The sequence below is a fragment of the Nannobrachium achirus genome, assembly GCF_963921795.1.
Source record: "Nannobrachium achirus genome assembly, chromosome: 15".
Lineage (NCBI taxonomy): Eukaryota > Metazoa > Chordata > Actinopteri > Myctophiformes > Myctophidae > Nannobrachium > Nannobrachium achirus.
In genome coordinates, this window is record NC_137822.1 from 18,878,158 (window position 1) to 18,896,644 (window position 18,487).

The following is an 18,487-nucleotide window of genomic DNA, read 5'->3' on the forward strand; positions in this document are numbered from 1 at the left end:
AAATGCACAAAATCTCTGCCTGCCTACGTGTCTGGGTAACTGTCCCTTGCCATGTATAACTCAAGAAGCGTCCTTCCGATTGACTTGGTATAGCTACTGTATGTATCGCCAAAGACCCAAGGGGTTGTTTATGGAAATGTGTCGAACCAGTTCTTCGCCAGAACCAAAATCCAATTTTCTCTCTGTCTGTCTGTGTGTCTGTCTGTGACCCATGTAATGGGGGTGGGTTGCCTTTCTTTTTCTGTTACTAGTGTGTTCATGTTCATAGTTTCGTATAATACCAGCACTCACTTTAATGCTTTTAGGATTTCTTGTTTATTCAAGTCATGCCCCAGCAGCAGATCAAACACAGTACATACAATACAATACAAAACATATTGGGAATAAAGCTCAGTAGAATCGTAAGGCATAATGATACACAGAAATGAGGGGTGGGGGCGGGGGGTCGCGGATTCTACTATCAAGATGTTCAATACAAAGAGTTAAACTATGTTCACTAATATTTTTGGGGACAGGAATTATTTTAGGTTAGTTTTGAGTTTGGGTAGGGAGTGGAGAAGCTTCATGTCTTTTAGTATGGCATGTTTGAGCCGAATTTCGGGGGAACAAGGTCAGATGATCTCCTTCTGGTGTTATGCCCATGGGCATCACTCACTCTCTAGAGCAAAAAGTACAAAAGTACAATATATTCAGTAGTTGGAAGGAGGACGTTAATTCATTCAATTTAAAGAAGAATGATCAGTATACGGAGCATCACCAACAACCAATCCATCTTTTTCTTCATCATCCAGATGCTGCTTCTTTGTCTGGGGTTCCATTGACAGTTGTACAGAATTAAAGATATCTTCCACCGTCATTTTAGGAGTCACTGAAGACTTCAATCTCTAAATTTAAAACAGATGGATGTGTTAATCAATGTTTCATGTGAGAAGCACTGGCATATTTAGTGTAAAGTAAAAAATATATAAACATTTATTGGTGCACTATTTTGATCTAGACACTAGAGCTTCCACTTTTATTACGGCAAATCCCTGCATAGATGGGAGTGGAATGAAGATATGAGATGACATTAATTAACAGGCTCTCTGATCTGGGGCAGACACGGTTCTGTAAGCATTGTCAAAAGAACTAAACAAAAAAAAGAACCCCCTTGGGGGGAGGAATGTGTCAGTACGTGGCTATGCGTCCGGTTAGGGTTAGGTTTAGGGTTAGAGATAGAGATAGGGTTAGTAATGGCGAGAGTCGGACCAACGCAAAGTAACTTTGAGCGCTGTGTGCAAAGATGTAGGCCAGATGTTGACCAAGCTTCTCGTCCCGCATTCCTGGACAAAGCCAGATGTTGGAGCTTAGCTCCTTCCAGGAGCACCACTAAAAAATAAATCTAGCAGGGAATACAAGACTATAGATAAAATAAACACTATATTGATAACCCAAGGGGGGGTTGCAACATCTGGCTTTGTCTGGGACGTGAAGCTTGGTCTACATCTGGTCCACGGCTTTGCACAAAGCGCTCAAAGTTTGTTGTACGCCCAGTCACAACTGGCCTACATCAATTCCACCCTTCAATACCTCAAATGTTATTTGTCTTTTTAAACGTAGAAAAAGTGTGGCTTAGTATGTTGAAAAAAGAAAAGGAACGTGTGAATATTATCAGCTTTTTGTTTGCTACTGAATTTATTTTCTATTTTACAATACACAAAGTAAATATTCCATTCGAATTGTGACCGAAAGCCAGGCAGAGGTGTTGGCCTAGAAAAGGATATCATGCCTGTAGCACACCTTACTCTGTGGTTCAGCTTCTCTAAGCCTATATTCAACATTTCCATAATTTATGTTCTTATATCAGTTGATCAATATTGCAATATTGTGTAGTTAGTCTTACACAAGACTAACTACACAATGTTATATTTCCTTACCATTAAAAAGGTCCCTTTCTGAGTGTACAACTCATGAATGGCTCCCAGAGGAATCCACACGATGGCCACCAAAGCTATGAGCCATGCCACAACATTTGCCCATTGAGGATAGTAATAGGTTTTTCCATAGCGAAGAGGGGTGTATTGGATTAAACTGGACACCAATATGACCTAAAAGTTGAATCAAGCAATATTGTTTTTAAGCTGCAATCTGTTATAGACGGTTGACCTAATGACAAATGCAATTTGATGCAGACAAGCATGGATGAAATATTATTGTAAATGGTCTCTACCTGTAACAAACAGTTTTACTATTAGGCTGTTAACAGTGGTACCCACATTCTTTACTTAAGTAAAAGTATCAATCCCTAGCAATACAAGTAAAAGTCCGGAATTCAAGATTTACTCAAAATCTAAATGTACAGAAAGTACTCATTATGTAGAATGTCCCATTTCTCACTTTTTCAAATAATAATAATAATAAAACAACGAAGTAACTACAGGTAGTAATGGAGTAGAAGTTACTTTTGTACAGTACTTGAGTGCAGTAAACTGTGCTGTTGAATTGCATGAATAGAAAGGGAAGCCAAAAGTGAATGTGATGATCTGACAGATCTGGCTCATGTGATGAGACTGTGAAATAAAACTTCAACCTACCATAATCAGTAGGGGAGAGATCACCAACCAGCATGCTTTGAAGAAAATACTTGGGGGCTTCTTCAGAATTCTTTCTACCATGATGGAGAGACGACGCACTCCTGGAAATAGATTAGATTTTTTTTGGCGGATACAAAGAAGAGCAAGCTAGAATTAATATTTGAATTCTACCCACTCAATGTAAAATTGAGATGAAGCACTGAGACTACTCGCCAAATATCCAGGAGATGGCAACAGTCTCCAGTAGAGCTGTTAATGCCATTGGTATGCCAATGGAATGGTCAAAAAGCTGGAAGATGTAAATACCACCCTGTAAACAACCAGATCAAATGTATTAAAAGTACAACCAGGCATGGTATTTAATACATACATATATGATAGACCTATATGGTTCTGATGAATAATATCTCAGCCAGGATTTAGACAGGTTAATTAACTTAATCAAAACTTGATTTAAGTTTAATTTAGAATATGAAATCAGATGTGTACCGTAAAACTCAAGGTTGAAGGTTGTACAGTATACAAGCATTAAGAACATTCAATGTTGTGTTGATCTGCATTTCTATAGTTTGTATTGAAGTAAAAAACACACCACATGTTATTGTGTGTTATTTACACACATCTGTGTTCTACTGCATACAGCAATGTTGAGATGTTGGTACAAGTTGTGTCTATCCTGATTAAAACTCATGATACAAGTCCATATAATGTTGATCATCTTCATCAATTGCTTCTGTGCTCACTGGTTCTAGACAACCGTCTAACCAACCGACCTGAGGCAGGGCACTACACTCCCTCAGGTCGTCAGCGACACTGAGTTTTACACAGAGTTTGAAGTCAGTTGGTCAGACGGTTGTTGAGATATGTGAACTACAGACACACGTACACACGTAACCCATAAAAAGGTATAAGGTTTAAGTGATCAAAGTCTGGGCATTTCTTTCTCTTTCTTTCTCATAGCCACACAAACACATGCACATACGGACCAACGCCCACTCACACACCTGAGTGATGCAGGGAATTCCAGTAAGAAAGACAAGCAGGCATATGAATGCAGTCACACTCTCCTTTCTTTTTGGTCGGCAAAGAATTTGATTTTTTGAACTAAAGGTGTCAATTAGAGTTGTCACCAAGAGCTCAATGTGTGCAGTCTGCATTTGGAACAGAACAGAAGAGAACAGAATAGAACACATTTTTGTTACACAATGAAGGGTTGTCTATTGTTGTAAGAATGAGTAATATATGCATTTGTGTGTGCATTTGCATGTGCATGTGCGTGTGTGTGTGTGTGTGTGTGTGTGTGTGTGTGTGTGTGTGTGTGTGTGTGTGTGTGTGTGTGTGTGTGTGTGTGTGTCTGTGTGTGTGCGTGCGTGCGTGCGTGCGTGCGTGCGTGCGTGCGTGCGTGCGTGCGTGCGTGCGTGCGTGCATGTGTGTTTGTGCATGCGTGCTAAGTGCTAAGTGCATGCGTGCTAAGATAGGAGGGGACAAAGTAAAAAATCGAAATATAGAGGAGAGTACACTGTGAACACTGGTTTAAATATACTCAACCTGGCAATCCAGACCAAGGGTCAGGAGCATGAGAAAGAAAAGAAATGCCCAAAGCTGAGGGACAGGTAGAGTAGAGAACACCTCAGGGTAGACCACAAACACTAAACCTGGCCCTGCAGAGAAAACAGGATTACTCATTACTTAAAGTCACATTGAAAAGGCCAGTGAGTGTTACTTCACACACAACTCTTCTTTTATTCCTGCCTTTCCATGTATTTGGGCCCTGCTTTCAAGGGGTCCATGGACAGTCATTTGGGACTAAGTGCTAAAATGAGCATACGGTATATATTATTTACTATAGTCCGGAGTCGTCCTTTAAGCAATGTCAGCCATTTCTGCTTGTCTCTGCAGTTAACAAAAGGGGACCATATGTTTTCTGATTACTCTGATTACAAGTACGTCCATGATTCTTTAACTACATTTGAAATGTTTGTGTTGTATGCTTGCAGGACTTGAGAGCAGTTATTGTAGTCACTACGCGGAAGCAATGTACAAAGCATTGCACTTGTTCACTGCTTCAAGATGCAAGTAACAATAATGAATGAAACAAACATGATTGGAAATTATTGAAGTGCATCGTTATCATATGTCTTCGATCAGTCTTACCTCCAACAGCAAGGTTGTTTATGTCAAGTCCATGAATGTGAGCCATGTATCCAATTCCAGAGAAAATGGCAAACCCAGCTAAAATGCTTGTTGCAGAGTTGGCCAGTGACACGATCAATGCATCCCTGGTGAAAGGTGAAATTAATGTGGTGCAATTTGTATTGTATTGCATTTATTATTTTGACTTATCAATACATGGAAACTAGTACAACTATCCTTATTAAACCCATTGAATTATTAAAGCCAATGAGGCATTTAAACTTGATGCATAAACTACACATCATAACAATGATTTTATGCCTGCTCTCAGTCTATTCTCGCTGTGCCCAGATAATAATGCCATTTATGTAATGTGTATAGCTCCATTCTGTGCCAATGACGTCTCTTGACGTTTTTTTCAAAAGCCATGGGTGCCAATGACGTTTTTTTAAAGATGTCAAAATTACCTGAGATCAGAGAGATGCTTTTCTCTGTTTGTGTGTTGGCTCCCTCGTTTAGCTGATTGAGAAAATGTGTGTTCATTCTAGTGGATGGACACTTTTTTTGATTCAAACAGCTCTATCTCTGGAACCATTTGTCTGATTGACAAAATTCTTTTTGCCACTGAATCACAATAACTGTGTCTGTTTCTGTGGCACAGCTACCTTGGAGCCATTTTGGCATTTGGCACAGAAAGAGTTAACCATAGAACATCCATAATTTGCTAACTCACTATTAGTCTGTCTGATCAACATTCTCATAGTGTACCAGTAGTGCTTTGGGGGCCGGACGGGGCCGGACGCTGTGTGGCCGGAAATATTTCCCCACATGCACGCGCACGGACGGCACCGAACGGTGCACGACCGTGTAAACGCGTGCATACCCCCCCCCGCGAGAGCCGCGACAACCCCCCACCCCGCGAATCCGCGATAACTACAAGCAATACTTTAATCAGTGGCTACTACTATGCATAACAGGTTTCTAGTGGTGAATGTGTGAGCGTCCTCAAGCCTCTATGGATATATAGCCTACTTAGGTTTCCAGCTGTGACTGCATGTGCATGTGTCGGATGTGTGTGCTGTGTCCTCATACAAGGCTCCATTACTGTGGTATTTAGTGTTTGAGATTCGTTCAAGTCAAACTTTGTTTCTCTATCCTACTTTTCTAAATGAATTTAAAGAAAGTAGAACATAAAATCTTAAGTAACAATGCAAATGTAATTAAGACTAGAAAACTATTGTTTTCCCACCATTAGATCTGCTGACATCCTTTCTATCTAAATAGCCTCTAGAGGCGCGTGCACGCGCGTGCACGTGACGTCAATAAATGACCGTCCGCCCGGAAAAAAAATCCCAAAGCACCACTGTAGTGTACTCTATGTTGAATAAGGACCCACGATATGATAATATGATACTGTACACCTGTGCATTCTAAATGTTTGAAATGCACTGATGCTGTGTACCTGAGCATATTGTTTTCAAATGTATTATGACTGGATATAGAGATCATGACGCCCAAACCAACCCCAATGGAATAGAAAATCTGTCCACTGGCATCAATCCAAACCTGTTAAAACAAGAAAATTAGGATTAGGAATCAGTGAAAAGCTGCAATCCAGAACGTATTTAAACGAATAATGTTATTTTAACAAATCCGAATAGTGGAATAACACACTAACACATCTGCAGTGGCTGGAGGCGTTAGACCCTGGTTTCAGATAGTAGGTACGCCTACTGGTTCATAATAGCCGGGGACCCTCAAGCCCAAAAGCTCAAGGAATAGGGTAGGACATGTGATTTTCTGCCGTACTTTTTATTTCTGTTTTATCTATTAGTTTGGTCATTAAGGTCCACAGAATGAGAGGCCTGCTCTGCCGGAAACATCGCGAAAAAAAGTTATGGCCAAAACTGTGAAAAGTGGAAAAAAGGTAATGACTCATCACTTTTCACAGTTTTGAGGGGCTGAAATCTAGCCCAAGGAATGTTTTTCATGCAAAACAAATGATTGCAATGGATTCAGAATCATGAAACCCCCCCAGTTTGACCCCTCACATGCTATTTAAAGCAGACTTTCTTTCCTTTTTTAAATATTTCTAGTGGAGTCAATGGGACAGTGAATATACAAATCGCCATAACTTCTTTTCGCGATGTTTCCAGCAGAGCAGGCCTCTCATTCTGTGGACCTTAATGACCAAACTAATAGATAAAACGTAAATAAAAAGTACGGCAGAAAATCACATGTCCCCTCCCATTTTGGTGACTGGGTCCCCGGCTATAAGTACTGCCTGTATCTCATTTGAGAGACGTTGAGTTTACCATGCTTTAGACAGTGCTTAATTTTTCAATGAATAGGTGCCGGATCCCAGGCTGTGTGCGTCAACTGTCGCGTGTGAAAATTTACATTTTTTTCTTTTTTTTATATCTATCAATTTGGAATGATCAATCTGAATAACTGGCATATTAAAAACATATATATATATATTCTTTTTATTGTTAACAAAATTCTATGACACCATGTATGTGTGTCCTGTATAGCTTGTCTATTGTGTGTCACTGTCACCTATATGAAGCACCACATCAGAAAAATTACAAGAAACTTAACAAAAACATGAAAATATAAAGTAAAGAAAAAAATGCTGCAGCCAAAAAGGTCTCTATTTGGAAGGATGAAAGACCAAACAGCACTATTTTGATTGACAAGGTCCCAGATCCATTCAAATAGGTGCCGGATCCACCGGATCCAATCAAATAGGTGCCAGATCCAATTAAAGAGGTGGTTACCCCACAAATTAAGCACTGCTTTAGACATAGACACTTAGGAAATGAAACTTACACATAGGGTTTTGCATCTTTAACAGCTGTTTGAAATACTTTAAACAGAAAAATAAAAATAAAAACAACATTTAAAATGTACTGCTGAAGTCCATGTATGAAAGCCTTAGAATATCACATATATCAATCATTTGGCATAACAAGGACTAATACAAAGTAATAAAGTAGCCATCAATGTCAGTGACTCACCTGAATGTCCAGTAGTTTATTCCATCTGGGTTTCAGATAGAGGACAATACCATCCAGGGCTCCAGGCAGCCTGGCGTTGTTAATCAATAGTACTAACAGCACCATATATGGAAATAGTGCGGTGAAGTACACCACCTGTTTGCACATAAGGAAAAACAAACCTTAACACCAAAAAGTGTTGTTTTGAAGCACTGATGTGTTACTGGACATTACTGTATGTATTGTACATTTTCATAACGGGTGAAGGTACACTGTAAAGTCCTCAGTGTTCATTTATCCTTTTGTAACTCTGACAGTGTACAAATGTATCCTACCCTTAGGGGTCCATTTGGTTACGTTTGCACCCACTCAGAGTTTGTTTGGGCATTCCATTGGGGTCTGACTATCTGGTGTGCATTGTCCCAGTCATCTATACACATACAGTATAGTACAGGTACTGTATGTAAGGAAAGGGTCTCACGCAGAACAGTCGGTTTACTTAGTTAAATAATTCATACATACGTCACACCTCAAAACGTTTTCGGGCGTCTGGCCTTCATCAGTGTGTACAAATGATTACACTCTCCCAGAGTTACATTAACACAGAGGAATTTACTTGTGATGTAACTGAGCAGTGCACAACCTTTCCAGTGGATTTGATCCCTTTGAAGGTGCAGAGATATATAAGTATCCACAAACAAAGAAGGGTCCCAAAAAGCTCCCATCGTATGTGTCCCACGTTCTCTATTCCTTCTGTGGCCTCCAGGAGCTTACGGCTGTACATTTCCAAAGACAATCATTATCAAATTGTATTCAATGCAACATTTTGAAATACAATATGAGTTTAATGTTATCAAATTACATCGATATGTGGCACTTTTGTTACACGTTGTGTTGCACTTTACAGTATGGTTATCTGTGGCATATACTGCTCATATTCTGTATACATACTGTAGACTGACAGACAGACAGACAGACAGACAGATAGACAGACAGACAGACAGACACATTTTGCTTTAACAACTACATTTGACTATTGGCTGTGACTGCTACACTGAATTTACTCAAAGAACTGCTGGGAGGCGGTCTGAGTGTGTGGGGCATGCCCAGCCATTGAGCAGTTCTCTGGGATGTTCCAGGTGCCATTGCAATGGTTCCAAGGCAGAGAAGCTCTGAAGGTGTTGAAAAGGTAGTATAGAGCCCAAGTTATGGCAGTATTATTGTAAGAGCACAAGACGAAAGTCAGCACCACTGTAGAAATGCCCACTCCTGTAAACAAGAGATAAAATTCATTTTTCTTAAGTAATATTAATATATTCATATAAAGCCATTTAAGCTCAAAACCACCAAAAATAAACAAGAGAGCAAAGAGTCCTAACGGCATATACATTTATTTTAAATAATCAAGATGCACAATAAAACGGTATATGTAAGACAGTTCAAATGATCTTTTCTTGCATTTCGTCACTGTCGGGCAGAAACCTCTCCTGTTTCAAATTTGTGTGTTTTTTTTCGTAAAGTAAAGCCCTAATTCACCATACAAGACTGTCACACAAAACTAGTGAAAATAGCTGATCTACAAGCACACAATGCCTCGCACCACGAGACAAGCACACAACGCCTCACGGTGCAGGCATTTTGTGCTTGTAGATCAGCTATTTTCGCTAGTTTAGATCATTTTTAAAATGATAAATACAAAACAAACGGTTTTGGACATACAAGGTTTCCACACAACATGAACGATTTGCTGGTACTTTGCCAGGCAATACAAAACTTCATGGAGGATTCACTGTCTGACTTGGATTATAATTTGTGTACAGGCTCTGTGTCTAACAACCCAGAGACATTGAACCAACCTTTCATTAGAGGGCAACACATGGAGATGGCTTGTATTGGTCCCAACTGTGTGTATTGCCCCAGTGAAAACTCCAGGAATACAAGTGGAATAACACAAAGACATGTCAAAATAAAGTATGGGACAAAATAAGCACCTGCAAAAAGAACACGACACATTTTATTTTGGTGGAAAAGGCTTAATGAGTGAAAAATAGTAGCCTATACACACATGAAAAAATGATTTCTTTCTTCCTTTCTGCGAGTAGGTGACTATAGGAGTAATAACTGATGGAAACAAAAGGGAAATATTCTTCAACATAATTTGTCTTTACATGTACCTTGCATTCCTGTGACTGGTAAGACTGCTATACTTTACTGTATATTGTACTTGTCTGGTTGCATACACATTTTTAAATATATATTTTTATATTACCTCCGCCGCTTTTGAAGCATACGTACGGAAACCGCCAGACATTTCCGAGTCCAACCACATAACCTACGGATACAAGAATAGATTCCACACGATTTGGCCATACAGGTCGGCTCCCTTCCAAGGACCGCATCATTATGAAGTGATCTCTTGTGCACAATGCTTCACTCAAAAAACTGCTGGGTTACAAATTAGCCCAACTTAACACCACCGGTGGGTAGGTTAACTGTTCTCGTATGAAGGCCAAAACGTCTGTTGTGTATGTATTGATGAGTTGAGTGCAATGGACCACAATGGAAACAAGCCCCTGGGGCTTTATTATGTCCTTTTAGCATAACCTTTGACTGTACTATCTGTACTGTTAATAATTGTGTTAATAAAGTATTCAATCGATCAATACAGTCTAACTGTAATATATACGGCAATGCAAGCCTGATATGCAGTCACATTTGTGATAATGAAAATATAATTATTTATTTGATTGATTTTGGCCTAATGAAATTAAATGTCTGCCTATAAATAATGACAGTCTGTTTGTTATTATTATGATGTGTACAGAACACATCTTTAAGTGTCAAGAAATAGGGTAGTGATTGAGACAAAAAGAAAATGATCTATGTTGTAGAACATCATGTTTTTGTGAGTATCCCACATCCAGTCACAAACATCTGTATTATTACGCAATTTAGAGTGAATCAGTACAGATACTGAGGTGTATGTCAAACCTTCATGGTATACTGTAGTATACCATTGTGTGTTTGTCCTCCCAGAGGACACGAGGGAGTGCAAATTGCAACGCCAAGTAGGAAGTCATTCAGATCTGGCCTGGTAAACCATCCTGGTCGCGTAAATTCATATTATCATGAGTCTTCTGCATACACATGTGGCCCCAAGCGCTAGGTGGGCGTTTTGCATGAACCAAAAAAATTGAAGAGCCAATGAGCGTCTCTGCTCAGTGCCCTGATTGACAATTTGTCTATAAACTAGAGGTTTGCGGCCCTTCGGGCCGCTCACATCTAGAGTCCACGCCCGCTTCTTTACTAAAAAACTTTTTTTTTCCAAAAAAAAAAAAGTTTTTTTTTCAAAAAAAAGTTTAAAAAAAAAAAAAAAGTAAAAAAAAAAAAAAAAAGAATTAAAAAGAAAAAAAAAATGTTTTTTAAAAATTAAAAAAAAAATTTTTTTGGGGGGGGAACAATTGTGGCGGAACTATTGTGGCGCAGCGCACGTTTCCGGTCGGACATATTTGACCGCCGGACGCACTTCCGGTTAAGAACTCTGTGTGCCACGTGATCAGTCCTAGCCAAGTGGTGTATACGGATGTTACTGCGATTGAGGTGAAAGAGAAAAGTGGAAAGTTGTGAGCTAACTATTAGCTATTTTTGTGTGTGTGTGTGTGTGTGTGTGTGTGTGTGTGTGTGTGTGTGTGTGTGTGTGTGTGTGTGTGTGTTCTGGCTACGCCCCCCTCGGTTGAAATTGGATCCGCCGGTCCCATAGCTGGGAATACGAGCCAATGGACGGCGGTCACCATGGCAACGGGGGGCCAATGATAGAGTTATGGGCGGTATTCCTTACGTTCTAGCACCTACCTATGAGTTGAAGTCGATGTAAAGGGGGCGTGAATGGGCTTGGAAGTGGGATGCGGCTCTTAGAGGAATGTATATATAAGATGCACAAAATCTCTGCCTGCTTACGTGTCTGGGTAACTGTCCCTTGCCATGTAGGACTATAACTCAAGAAGCGTCCTTCCGATCGACTTCAAAATTGGTATAGCTACTGTATGTATCGCCAAAGACCAAGGGGTTGTTTATGGAAATGTGTCGAACCAGTGCTTCGCCAGAACCAAAATCCAATTTTCTCTCTATCTGTCTGTCTGTGTGTCTGTCTGTGACCCATGTAATGGGGGTGGGTTGCCTTTCTTTTTCTGTTACTAGTGTGTTCATGTTCATAGTTTTGTATAAAGTAATAACAGCTCTCACTTTAATGCTTTTAGGATTTCTTGTTTATTCAAGTCATGCCCCAGCAGCAGATCAAACACAATAGATGTTTTGGCCTTCATACGAAAACAGTTAACCTACCCACCGGTGGGGTTAAGTTGGGCTAATTTGTAACGCAGCAGTTTTTTGAGTGAAGCATTGTGCACAAGAGATCACTTCATAATGATGCGGTCCTTGGAAGGGAGCCGACCTGTATGGCCAAATCGAGTGGAATCTATTCTTGTATCTGTAGGTTATGCGGTTGGACTCGGAAATGTCTGGCGGTTTCCGTACGTATGCTTCAAAAGCGGCGGAGGTAATATAAAAAGATATATTTTAAAATCTATATGCAACCAGACAAGTAAAATAAACAGTAAAGTATAGAAGTCTTACCACAGGAGAATGCAAAGTTATAATCATATTATCAAGTATAATAACAATAAAGTAGCAAAGTAAAACCTGGACTATCCCTTCAAAGCCGAAATATGTAAAGACAAATAATTATGTTGAAGAATATTTCCCTTTTGTTTCCACCAGTTATTACTCCTAGTCACATACTCGCAGAAAGATTGGAAGAAATAAATAATTTTTTCATGTGTGTAGGCTACTATTCTTCACTCATTAAGCCTTTTCCACCAAAATAAAATGTGTCATGTTCTTTTTGCAGGTGCTTATTTTGTCCCATACTTTATTTTGACATGTCTTTGTGTTATTCCACTTGTATTCCTGGAGTTTTCACTGGGGCAATACACACAGTCGGGACCAATACAAGCCATCTCCATGTGTTGCCCTCTAATGAAAGGTTGGTTCAATGTCTCTGGGTTGTTAGACACAGAGCCTGTACACAAATTATAATCCAAGATAGTGAATCCTCCATGAAGTTTTTTATTGCCTGGCAAAGTACCAGCAAATCGTTGATGTCGGGTGGAAACCTTGTATGTCCAAAACCGTTCGTTTAATATTTATCATTTTAAAAATGATCTAAACTAGTGAAAATAGCTGATTTACAAGCACCCAATGCCTCACACCGTGAGGCGTTGTGATCTTTTCATGCTTTTCATGATTTTGTCTCGTGGTGTGTTTGTAGGTCAGCTATTTTCACTAGTTTTGTGTGACAGTCTTGTATGGTGAAGCAGGGCTTTATACTTTACTAAAAAAAGTACACATTTGAAACAGGAGATATAAGGTTTCTGCCTGACAGTGACAAAAAGCATGAAAAGATCATTTGAACTGTTTTACATATACGTTTTATTGTGCATCTTGATTATTTAAAAGAAATATGCCGTTAGGACGCTTTATATTAATATTTTAATATAGAAAAATGTTATCTCTTGTTTACAGGAGTGGGCATTTCAACCGTGGCGCTGACTTTCGTCATATGCTCTTACAATAATACTGCCATAACTTGGGCTCTATACTACCTTTTCAACACCTTCAGAGCTTCTCTGCCTTGGAACCATTGCAATGGCACCTGGAACATCCCAGAGAACTGCTCAATGGCTGGGCATGCCCCACACACTCAGACCGCCTCCCAGCAGTTCTTTGAGTAAATTCAGCGTAGCAGTCACAGCCAATAGTCAAATGTAGTTGTTAAAGCAAAATGTGTCTGTCTGTCTGTCTGTCAGTCTACAGTATGTATACAGAATATGAGCAGTATATGCCACAGATAACCATACTGTAAAGTGCAACACAACATGAAGATTTGAACATTTCAAAATGTTGCATTGAATACAATTTGATAATGATTGTCTTTGGAAATGTACAGCCGTAAGCTCCTGGAGGCCACAGAAGGAATAGAGAACGTGGGACACGTACGATGGGAGCTTTTTGGGACCCTTCTTTGTTTGTGGATACTTATATACCTCTGCACCTTCAAAGGGATCAAATCCACAGGAAAGGTTGTGCACTGCTCAGTTACATCACAAGTAAATTCCTCTGTGTTAATGTAACTCTGTGAGAGTGTAATCATTTGTACACACTGATGAAGGCTAGACGTCTCAAAACGTTTTGAGGTGTGACGTATGTATGAATTATTTAACCAAGTAAACCGACTGTTCTGCGTGTGATGCAGTACTGTACTATACATACAGTACTATACTGTATGTTTATAGATGACTGGGACAATGCATACCAGATAGTCAGACCCCAGTGGAATGCCCAAACAAACTCTGAGTGGGTGCAAACATAACCAAATGGACCCCTAAGGGTAGGATACATTTGTACACTGTCAAGAGTTACAAAAGGATAAATGAACACTGAGGAGTTTACAGTGTACCTTCACCCGTTATAAAAATGTACAATACATACTGTAATGTCCAGTAACACATCAGTGCTTCAAAACAACACTTTTTGTTTTTCCTTATGTGCAAACAGGTGGTGTACTTCACCGTACTATTTCCATATATGGTGCTGTTAGTACTATTGATTAACAACGCCAGGCTGCCTGGAGCCCTGGATGGTATTGTCCTCTATCTGAAACCCAGATGGCATAAACTACTGGATATTCAGGTGAGTCACTGACATTGATGGAATGGCTACTTTATTACTTTTTATTAGTCCTTGTTATGCCAAAATGATTGATATATGTGATATTCTAATCTAAGGCTTTCATACATGGACTTCAGCAGTACATTTAAAATGTTGAGCAGTGCTTAGTTTGTGGGGTAACCACCTCTTTGATTGGATCTGGCACCTATTTTATTGGATCCGGTGGATCCGGCACCTATTTGAGTGGATCCGGGACCTTGTCAATCAAAATAGTGCTGTTTGGTCTTTCATCCTTCCAAATAGAGACCTTTTTGGATGCAGCATTTTTCTTTACTTTATATTTACATGTTTTTGTTAGATTTCTTGTAATTTTCCGATGTGGTGCTTCATATAGGTGACAGTGACACACAATAGACAAGCTATACTGTATATACAGTACACACATACATGGTGTCATAGAATTTTGTTAACAATAAAAATATAGATATTTTTTAATATGCCAGTTATTCAGATTTATCATTCCAAATTGATAGATATATAAAAAATGCAAATAAAATGTACATTTTCACACACAAGTCGACAGTTGACGCACACAGCCTGGGATCCGGCAACCATTCATTGACAAATTAAGCACTGTCTAAAAGCATGGTAAACTCAACATCTCTCAAATGAGATACAGGCAGTTCTACTTATGAACCAGTAGGCGTACTATCTGAAACCAGGGTCTAACGCCTCCAACCACTGCAGATGTGTTAGTTATATTGTGTTAACATATTCCACAATTCGTATTTGTTAAAATAACATTATTCGTTTAAATAAGTTCTGGATTGCAGCTTTTCACAAAATCCTAATTTTCTTGTTTTAACAGGTTTGGATTGATGCCAGTGGACAGGTTTTCTATTCCATTGGGGTTGGGTTGGGCGTCATGATCTCTATATCCAGTCATAATACATTTGAAAACAATATGCTCAGGTACACAGCATCAGTGCATTTTAAACATTTAGAATGCAAACAATTTAGAATTTAGGTGTACAGTTTCATATCATATCGTGGGTCCTTATTCAACATAGAGTTCACTATGAGAATGTTGATCAGACAGACTAATAGTGAGTGAGCAAATGATGGATGTTGTATGGTTAATGGAGATATACATAAATGGCATTATCATCTGGGCACAGCGAGAGTAGACTTAAAAGCAGGCTTAAAATCAATGTTATGTGTAGTTTATGAATCAAGTTTAAATGCCTCATTGGCTTTAATAATTCAATGGGTTTAATAGGAAGGATAGTTGTACTAGTTTCCATGTAATGATAAGTCAAAACAATAAACAGTCAATACAAATTGCACCACAATAATTTCACCTTTCACCAGGGATGCATTGATCGTGTCACTGGCCAACTCTGCAACGAGTATTTTAGCTGGGTTTGCCATTTTCTCTGGAATTGGATATATGGCTCACATTCATGGACTTGACATAAACAACCTTGCTGTAGGAGGTAAGACTGATCGAAGACATATGATAACGATGCACTTCAATAATTTCCGTTTCAGTTTGTTTCATTCATTATTGTAACTTGCATCTTGAAGCAGTGAACAAGTGCAATGCTTGGTACATCGCTTCCAATTAGTGACCACAATAACTGCTCTGCTCTCAAGTCCTGCAAGCATACAACACAAACATTTCAAATGTAGTTAAAGAATCATGGACGTCTTGTGCACAGAAACAGTAGATTTTAAAAGTATGTGAGTAATCAGAAAACCTTTAAAAACATATGGTCCCCTTTTGTTAACTGCAGAGACAAGCGCAAATGGCTGACATTGCTTAAAGGACGACTCCGGACTATAGTAAATAATATATACTGTATGCTCATTTTAGTACTTTGATCCCAAATGACTGTCCATGGACCCCTTGAAAGCAGGGCCCAAATACATGGAAAGGCAGGAATAAAAGAAGAGTTGTGTGTGAAGTAACACTCACTGGCCTTTTCACTGTGACTTAAGTAATGAGTAATCCTGTTTTCTGTGCAGGGCCAGGTTTAGTCTTTGTGGTCTACCCTGAGGTGTTCTCTACTCTACCTGTCCCTCAGCTTTGGGCATTTCTTTTCTTTCTCATGCTCCTGACCCTTGGTCTGGATAGCCAGGTTGAGTATATTGAAACCAGTGTTCACCCTACTCTCTTCTATATTTCTATATTTCGATTTTTTACTTTGTCCCCTCCTATCATACATTCTCACTTAGCACGCATGCACAAACACACACATGCACGCATGCACGCACGCACGCACGCACACACGCGCACACACACACACACGCACACACATGCACACACAAATGCATATATTACTCATTCTTACAACAATAGACAACCCTTCATTGTGTAACAAAAATGTGTTCTATTCTGTTCTCTTTTGTTCTGTTCCAAATGCAGACTGCACTCATTGAGCTCTTGGTGACAACTCTAATTGACACCTTTAGTTCAAAAAATCGAATTCTTTGCCGACCAAAAAGAAAGGAGAGTGTGACTGCATTCATATGCCTGCTTGTCTTTCTTACTGGAATTCCCTGCATCACTCAGGTGTGTGAGTGGGCGTTGGTCCGTATGTGCATGTGTTTGTGTGGCTATGAGAAAGAAAGAGAAAGAAATGCCCAGACTTTGATCACTTAAACCTTATACCTTTTTATGGGTTGCGTGTGTACGTGTGTCTGTAGTTCACATATCTCAACAACCGTCTGACCAACTGACTTCAAACTCGGTGTAAAACTCAGTGTCGCTGACGACCTGAGGGAGTGTAGTGCCCTGCCTCAGGTCGGTTGGTTAGACGGTTGTCTAGAACCACAGTGAGCACAGAAGCAATTGATAAAGATGATCAACATTATATGGACTTGTATCATGAGTTTTAATCAGGATAGACACAACTTCTACCAAAATCTCAACATTGCTGTATGCAGTAGAACACAGATGTGTGTAAATAACACACAATAACATTTGATGTGTTTTTTTACTTCAATACAAACTATAGAAATGCAGATCAACACAACATTGAATGTTCTTAATGCTTGTATACTGTACAACCTTCAACCTTGAGTTTTTACGGTACATATCTGATTTCATATTCTAAATTAAACTTAAATCAAGTTTTGATTAAGTTAATTAACCTGTCTAAATCCTGGCTGAGATATTATTCATCAGAACCATATAGGTCTATCATATATGTATGTATAAATGCCATGCCTGGTTGTAATTTGTGTTATAATACATTTGATCTGGTTGTTTACAGGGTGGTATTTACATCTTCCAGCTTTTTGACCATACCATTGGCATACCAATGGCATTAACAGCTCTACTGGAGACTGTTGCCATCTCCTGGATATTTGGCGAGTAGTCTCAGTGCTTCATCTCAATTTTACATTGAGTGGGTAGAATTCAAATATTAATTCTAGTTTGCTCTTCTTTGTATCCGCCAAAATGAATCTAATCTATTTCCAGGAGTGCGTCGTCTCTCCATCATGGTAGAAAGAATTCTGAAGAAGCCCCCAAGTATTTTCTTCAAAGCATGCTGGTTGGTGATCTCCCCCCTACTGATTATGGTAGGTTGAAGTTTTATTTCACATTTGTCTGTTGTCTCATCAGCCAGATCTGTCAGATCATCACATTCACTTTTGGCTTTCCTTTCTATTCATGCAAGCCAACAGCACAGTTTACTATACTCAAGTACTGTACATAAGTAACTTCTACTCCATTACTAGTTACTTTGTTGTTGTATTATTATTATTTGAAAAAGTGAGAAATGGGACATTCTACATAATGAGTACTTTCTGTACATTTAGATTTTGAGTAAATCTTGAATTCCGGACTTTTACTTGTATTGCTCGGTATTGATACTTTTACTTAAGTAAAGAATGTGGCTACCACTGTTAACAGCCTAATAGTAAAACTGTTTGTTACAGGTAGAGACCATTTACAATAATATTTCATCCATGCTTGTCTGCATCAAATTGCATTTGTCATTAGGTCAACCGTCTATAACAGATTGCAGCTTAAAAACAATATTGCTC